Source organism: Gopherus flavomarginatus, chromosome 4, assembly GCF_025201925.1.
Source record: "Gopherus flavomarginatus isolate rGopFla2 chromosome 4, rGopFla2.mat.asm, whole genome shotgun sequence".
NCBI lineage: Eukaryota > Metazoa > Chordata > Testudines > Testudinidae > Gopherus > Gopherus flavomarginatus.
Genome location: NC_066620.1, coordinates 100,283,331 through 100,291,264, shown reverse-complemented (window position 1 = coordinate 100,291,264; position 7,934 = coordinate 100,283,331).

The window sequence follows — 7,934 nt, the reverse complement described above, 5'->3', positions numbered from 1 at the left end:
TCCTAGCTATACATCCCTACAACCCCTGTACATCCCACAGCCCCTGCTTTCCTCCTAGCTATAAATTCCTACAGTCCCTATATGTCCCTACAGCCCCTGCGCCGCTCCTTGCTGTACGTCCCTACAGCCCCTGTGCCCCTGATAGCTATACATCTCTACAACCTCTGTACCTCAGGTAGTTATATACCCCTACAGCCCCTATACGCCTCCTAGCTATGCCTCCCTACAGCCTTTGTGCCCTTCCTAGCTATGCATCCCTACACCCCGTGTCCTTCCTATCTATACACCCCTACATGTCCCTATGGCCTCTGTGCCCCTCCTAGCTATACATCCCTACAGTCCCTGTGCCCATCCTAGCTATACATTCCTACAGCCTCTGCACCCTTCCTAGCTATGCATCCCTACAGCCCCATGGCCTTCCTAGCTATGCATCCCTACAGCCCCTGTACCTTGTGTTGTTACACATCCCTACAGCCCGTATACATCTCTACAGCCCCTGTACCCCTCCTAGCTACACCTCCCTACAGCCCTGGTGTCCTTCCTATCTATGCATCCCTACAGCCCCTGTACCTCGTGTAGTTATACATCCCTACAGCCCCTGTCTCCCCCAGTTATACATTCCTATACATTCCTGCAGCCTCTGTACTCCTGCTAGCTATGCATCTCTACAGCCCATATCCCTCCTAGATGTATATCCCTGTAGCCCCTGTACATCGCTATGTACATCCCTTCTTTACCTCTCTCTCTTAACATCCCTCCTCCCAGGGCCGTCCTTAGGATTTATGGGGCCCTACGCAGTATTATTAAACTGGTGCCCCTATGCCGGATGGCAGCCCAAGCTCACAGCCTGGTGGGGGAGGGGGAGGAGGGACTTGACAGCAAAGGATAATGAGATGCCCAGCCTGCCTCATGGTGGTGGAGAGTCACAGTTCCCAGCAGAGACTTCCATGCACTCTCCCTCATGCAGAATGGACATGAAGAAAGTACCTAATTAAAAGCACTAAAATTTGGGAATAAAAAATGTCAGTCACAGGTTTTTTGATATGCCCTGAAGTTTGTCAGAGATTTATTTGCAAAAACTTCATAGTAAGGGTGAGTCAACTGTCCTGCTGAATACAACATTACATATAATGGAATACATGATGCAGCTCGTCTCTGTTTTACATTTTCTTCATCAGTATTTCTAAGTTGAATTTATATTTTAAATGTACTCAAATCTTAAGCCAGCATTCCAGATTACCACATATTTAACTCACTGAAACAAAGACATTCTTTTAAATTAATCAGAGAGGTTTAGTGTGTTCATAACAATGTTCATTGCTTTTAGAAAAAGGGAACAGTAATTTACTTTGTGTGATTTCCATAACAAGAGACATGGTTATGAAATTTCACTAACTTTAAAAAAATATGTTTCCAAAGATTTTAGGTATAACAAGGATTTTGTCTTACTAAGGTACTGATTTTGCTGGAGGGTTCTTTTAAAACTAGTTTGTCAGATAGTCAGAAGTAAAGAAAGGGAACTCTTTGTCCAGCTATCTGGAAGGGAAGGACTGTTGTCCCTTTAAAGGCTCTCTTCAGTGGGGAGTAGGGGGAGAGGTGGTGAAGGGATGGACAGAAAGGACAGGAAGACTTGGAAGCACTTTTTTTCTAACTATAGTAATTAAAATGTGTATTTTAGATAAGGGAGGTCTTTTGAAGGATTTATTTAAAAAACTCTGTGTGAAGATCCACACATTTAAGGCTAAAGATGATTGTGCATCTAAAACTCTATGCAAGCATTTTTTAGAAATGTGATTTTATAATCTTCACCAGCTCACTAATGAAATATTTTTAAAGCAAATTTTAAACTAAGGTCCTGTAGACTGACATGTTCTGTGTAAAAGGCGAAAGGTTTATACGATCTGAAGAGATATTACATTAATGCACAACTGTTTTTGTCAGTAAAGTCAGAAACTGACAGTATAAAAATTTATTTGGGCATAAGCTTTCGTGGACATCTGATGAAATGGGTTCTAGTCCACAAAAGCTTATGCCCAAATAATTTGTTAGTCTTTGAGGTGACACAAGGACTCGTCCTTGTTTTTGCTGATACAGACTAACAGGACTACCACTCTGAAACCTGTCAGTATAAACCTTGGGGTTGGCAAATGCCTGTTAAATGGCTTTATTACCCCTTGAATGTCTCTTTAACAGTTTCAATGTTGTGCTAATAGGTCTGGCAGGCTGGAGGTTTTTTCACTTTTAACTACTAGATTCCCTCCCAAGGAAGACTCACCAGGCTAGAGCAGCCATCTGTGGGAGCCTGCAGGAAGGGTCAGAACAGGGATAGGAAAACAAGAGGGTGGACACTAAGACCCAGTGGTGCCCCAAATTTTCAGGTGCCCTATGCAGCTGCCTATGTTGCCTATGCCTAAGGACGGCCCTGCCTCCTCCTATACTTTGTCACAGCCCCTACTCCCCACTTCTCTATAGATTGCTAAAGCCCCTGTACACTTTCCTCCCCTACATCCCCTCTTCACCTCTCCCTCCTACATCTCTACAGCCCCTCCAGTTTCTCCACAAACCATATTTGGTTCAATATTAGTGCAAGCTTCCATCAACTGCCCACCAATATGTCCACAGTCCTGACCTTGAAGCCCTACATCTATGGGATAATGACCGTTCATTCTCCATTCCTTCTGAATTTTTGTCTTTAATGCGGAGACTGACAACAAGAGTACCCATTGTGGCAGTGATTTTGACATGTGACTTTTGCCCACTGAGAGATAGATTGAACCATTTCTTTACTAAAGTACATCTTCACATACATACATGAGCTGTCAAATGTTGTTTCAGTAAGGTAACTGTATCATCTCATTGTCTCTAATGCTTAACGCTGATGCACTCAAAGGTAGTGTGAAGGCTGCTAGAACTCCACAGCCAAGCTTATTCTGTTAGTAGATTTTTAAGGCTAGAAGGGATCATAATGATCATCTAGCCTGACCTGCATAGCACTGGCTGTGGAATTTACTCAAATGCTGCCACACCATTGCATACTGATGGCAGGACCACCATCTGAGTCTACCCCTCTATGAATAATGATGGGGAGCTTTTGTGCATGTACAGAGGTTGACTCTGGAAGTAGCAGGGAGGATTTCTTCCCAGGATGAACTGCACAAGAACACACCTTGACTGAAGATAAGATATGTCATCCTATTCTCCCCCTCTCCCCAATCAGCACTAGCTATTTTTTCCTTGTAAAGGCATTCTTTTCTCCTTTAGGGGCAAGCTCAGGGATCTAACCCACTCCCTTTCTTCCGTTTTGTTGCTGTTCCATATGGTTAACAGTGGGAACCTCCATTATTCCAGCATACAAAGGGAAACATCTGAGGGACAGGGATCTTATTTCCTCAAACTCCTATGACTTAGATATATGATGGACACTGTAGATGAGCCCAAGCACAAAAGCCCAGATCCTCCAAGGTAGTTAGGCACCTAACTCCCATTGATTTCAGGGAGTTAGGTACCTACATACTTCAAGGATCTGAAACTAAAAACACTGGATTCCACACCTGCTCAGACCTGGGTCACTTCAGCCCCATACTCACATCAGAGCAACTATCCTCAAAATAAGGGCTTGTCAATATTGAAGAGTTTTAACAGTTATTCCAGTATAATCCTATGTTTACAGATTTTCAGGTATAAAAATTTTTGTGTTTGTTTTGTTTAGTTTAAACCCCTTCCTGAGCAACATAAGCTAACATGAAAAAGACATACTGGAATAAGAGTCAACAATGATGTTTAGACTGGTATAACTATATTTGTTTAAATTCATATCTTAAGTTATTTTAAAAAAGGATAAATAAGACCCAAGTCAGTTTACTGAGGTGCTCATAAACATATGTGTGAAGTGTTTGTAATCCTATGTAAAAGCTGTACCAGGATTGGGCTTTTGTTATGTATAATTTCAGAGTTCTCAGCCACTCCTCCTACTATAAGGAGTCCTCAAAAATATAGTGTTGAAGGAACATCCTTAAAATAGTTTAGGCATCTTTGCATATGTATCCTGTAGTTACAGCAGATGCAAAAATCAAACATTCAAAGTAAAAGCAGAACTAAAATGTTTTGTAAGAAAGAGATAAGGGCAATTTTCAAGAATTATTTCAGTCAAAGCTCAGTGGATAGGGACGTCAGTTTCTAAAACACGTCTGCTAAATACATTTTAGTGCTCAGTTGAATTAGAAATATAAAAGCTATACAAAGAGGTCATTTAGTAGGCTGTGGTTTGATAAAAGATTGTGAGACAACTTTATTTTTGCTGTCTGGTATTCTCAGTTCATCCCTTCTGATATCTCCTTGTGTGCAAACAGTTTGCAATCAAGGCACTTTCTTTTGGATGACATCAGAAGTAAGACTCTCAGCTAAACTCAAAACATAAGTAGTTTAAAGAATATACTTTATTATGTTATAAAAAGTGCAATTATCCATAAAATTGTGTTAAGCAATAATCTTATAGTACAGCCATTGGAAGGAATCAAATCAAAGTATTCTGTTCTTCCTTTCATATTCACATCTTAAATTAACAGAAGTAAATAAGCATACTTTACAACTAAATTAACATACACCTGTAGAGTAACAGTAAATTCTCCCAAGCTTACATTAGTGAGTTGTCAATTTCAAAAGATTTATTTAAAAAAAAAGTTAATGTAATGCATATTCATGTAAAGTTGCCAAAACAGTCAGAAATGAAAACTTGTTATCCAGATCAATTTTGGAAGTCCACAGGAAATACATTCAACATGAGAAGATGGTTTGTGGATATTAAAATGAATGGGTGATCAAAAATGGTAATTCTGCAATGTTTAGAAAACCATTTTCAGCAGGTCTGTCACTGTATACAATTGGATTGACAAAATACATTGTAACAGCAATATTTTTAAAAGAAGAAAATTACACTTAGAGGATACGCAGTGAATTTACAGTCTTTGAAGTTAGTCTGGCATTAAGAAATAGCCTAAAGCACTGCCTCTGAAATCTTATTCATGTATGCAAAGCTTCTTTGTGATCCACTGGTACCTGTCAGTGGAGTTCACTGAAGTATGATGGATAATTTAATACAGTAAGCATCATTGTCAAAGGGAGAAAAGAAAAATGATGAAGCTTTATGGATTTCATAGGACCAAATACTTGAGCTCCTTGAATGTTAGTAGTTATGAATTTCATAAATTCTATGTATAATTAACATGCTTTGTGACAAATAGACAAAAGCCAGGAAATTTAGAGTACAGGATGATTTAGTGTAAATTAAAGCTTGTAAGGGAAAAAGCCAGCATGAATTAATGACTTACTGTCAGCAGTTGAATTATCTGGCTTGTATCACAATTTGAAATTGTAGGGAAAGTTTTTGTACTGAGATCTTAGTTTATGGGACCAGTAGGGTCAAATTCTGGCTCCAGGCATTAAGCTAGCATACTTGTTTCCCAAGTGTGCAAACAGTATTAATGTGAGTCCAAACAGTGATAGATTTTGGTACCACAATGCACTGTCCTCCCACCGCTCACAGATTACTCTTGTTATTGGCAGAAGTATGCAGAATGGAGTTGAAGCTCTGTCAGTGGGCATACATATTAAAAACACAGGTCTCCTAAGCCCCACATTGGGGTTGGAAGCCAGAGAGGAACAAGCAAGTTGAAACTGACATTTTGGTTATCCATGTATGTAAAGTCTAAATCCATTCAGTCACTGGGTTCCATCAGCAGGATGCCTGCTGTGGGTCCTTGGCTGCAAGGAGAAGGTTTACAGCCATTGATGCTGCAGGCCTTACTCCTTGTGGGACAGGATTCTGATTCAAAGGCCATTGAAGAAAATAGTCTTAACAATTTCAGTGGGCTTTGAATCAAGCCTCTGCAAACAAGCCTTCTAGGAAGCTCTTACTGTAATTTAAAGTTGCTGTCCCCTCTATGGCCCCCCAGCCTGATGTATGGCAACAATTATCCCAGGGAGAGCATCCCCCTCCATAGCACCTGCCTGTGAAGGTAGGTGCAATCTGTAGACATCCTATGCTGGGGGAGAAAATATGACTCCAAGTCAGAATTTGGACCATATTTATTAAACCTGAAAAATGGGGATAGCTTCCTGCATTCTGTTGTCTTAGAGTACAAAACAACTATGCATGTGAGTAATTTAAACAGAACCATTTATTGGCATCAAAAAGACTATTTGGGCAACCCTAAGTTAGTCACGTGGTCCCCAAGTCAGCAAAGCCAGTGTTTAGTTTCTTTGAAACCAATGGGATTTAGGCATATGCCTAAATGCTTTGCTTATTCAGTGCCATGCATAGGTGTCTGCAGGATTAGGCCCTATGATGTATGTGCATTTAAGCTTATTTTTTTCTTATTTAAAGCTTATGTTTATATTTTGAACTTGCATTTCAGTTTTTCATGAGACCAGAAGTGGCACAGTGTATACGTATGTTATTCCAGTCTATAGCATAAGCATATTGGGCAGTTTAAAAATTTTATTGTACATTATATGTAAAAGTAAATCAGTTTTCAAGTTTAATAGTGTGTCTGTTTACATTTTTTTCAAAATACTGTACCAAAAGCAATGAGATTGTGTTGTGATCTAATTTGTTGTCAATATCAATTTCAGAAATTTAAACAGTTTGAGATATCCAATAAGTTGACATGGACTGTAATTGACTATTCATATAATTTTGAAAACACTAATTATTGAAATTTATATTAACAGTAATTATATTAATATTTACTCCTTGGAAGCAAGATTCTATGTCATAAATAATTGTAAGTTTATAAATCCCTGAAAATAGGGGATTTAGAACATAATCTCATTGCAATATTACACTGAAGACCTATGCAGTATTTCTTAAAATAACGTAACAGTTTCCGGATATAGATTTCTGAAATACCTGTACTAGAAACCAACATGTATTTTAGGGCCCTTTAGTTAGTTTTAGTTAGAAGTGTCCTAAAAAGGATGAACTGTCTGTTTTGACAAGACATCTACTTGTCTAAAGTATCTTATAAAGATAGCTTTTTGCTAGCAGGTCACCATCAAATGGTAACATCAAGAATATTCAAGTCTACATTTTTAAAGGCTTATACATGCAGTATTGTCTTATTACACATTGTCTAGTTGTTTGCACCAAAATGCATTGTGCCTCAAACACTAGCAAACCTAAAATCATGCCATATAAATATATACATATATGATGCTATATCTGTACAGTACCATAGTAAATATCATTCTAACTAAATGGCACAGTAGATATGCAGGACCAAATTTAATTCTAATTAAGAAAAAGCATCTTAAATTAATTTTTAAAATTGTATTTCACAGTAGAAGGAGGCAATTCTTCCTTGTTGAATTCCATCCCCTCCTTCAGGAAGAAAAGTTTTGTAAACATCATAGCTATTACTCTACCAATATAATTGAATATTTTATTCATAATAGCTATTATTCTACCAATATAATTGAATATTTTATTCATAATGGTAAATAGCTAACCAACATGAATAAAGTATGTCATAACACAACAACACTTTCAAACAAAACAGGTATTTATTAAAAGAAATGTTTATAAATATGTCTGGCATTTTAAACTACATTTTCATAAACAACAATATTTAAAAGTGCTGAATATAGTAGGATAGTCAGCAACGCCACTGTAAACAGAATTTTGTTTTCTGCCTTGCAGAATTTGTTTAAAATCCCATTTTGTCATACACTACAACATTTAAAATATTTGCATAGGGAATAAAGAATAGCCCTTTTAATAATCTCCTGAATTCTATACAAATTACAAAACCAAATGAGTTTAAGAAACAATTCTTCAAATTGTTCATATTCATCCAGAAAAAGCACACAGGTTTCAAGTAAAAATGATAATTTTAAAAAAATTCCCCAAACCAGCTATTTGAAACACATTCTATAAA